The sequence below is a fragment of the Gekko japonicus genome, unplaced genomic scaffold, assembly GCF_001447785.1.
Source record: "Gekko japonicus isolate JY-2015 unplaced genomic scaffold, Gekko_japonicus_V1.1 scaffold1520, whole genome shotgun sequence".
NCBI classification, from domain to species: domain Eukaryota; kingdom Metazoa; phylum Chordata; class Lepidosauria; order Squamata; family Gekkonidae; genus Gekko; species Gekko japonicus.
Genome location: NW_015177060.1, coordinates 452179 through 452869, shown reverse-complemented (window position 1 = coordinate 452869; position 691 = coordinate 452179).

Sequence of the window (691 nt, the reverse complement as noted above, 5' to 3'; positions counted from 1 at the left end):
GACAGGACGCGGCTTGCTCCACGCTGCTAGTGCAGCCACTGATACAGCACAGTGGCAATGGGGCTTCCACACGGCAGCGCAGTGGCAATGGGGCCCCCCCCCCCCCCCCCCCCCCTTTGCCAGCTCTGGGCTTGGGAAATGCTTGGAGATTTGGGGAGGAGGGACCCTTCCAGAATCTTCCTCCCGGAGAAATGGTGATCTCGGCGGTCTGGAGACCAGCGCGTAATTCCTGGAGATCTCCCGCCTCCACGCGTAAGGTTGGCAACCAATGTTCCCTCCAAGCTGAGTGAGTGTGAGCTAGCTCACAGCTGAGTTGGTGTGAGCCAGCTCACAGTTTTTTAGCCTCCGGCTCACACATTTTTGTCTTAGCTCAGGAAGGATGGGGCTCCAGAGCAAGCTAACTTATGCGGTAGCCAAATCGCCCGCTCACAACTTTAATGCCAGTGGCTCACAAAGTAGGATTTTTGCTCACAGGACTCCACAGCTTAGAGGGAGCATTGTTGGCAACCCCGCGAGCTCCGACCGGGCGCCGCGGGCCTCTCAGGGCTTGGCTCCCACTCAAAATGGATGGTGCAGCGCCAAGGCGAACCAGCGGGGCGGGGGGCGAAGGGCGGCCCCTCTACTTCCTCTCGGCTCGATCCGCCCAACTCTATGGTCGGGCCAAGCCATAACGTCCGGGGCAAAGCGCCCC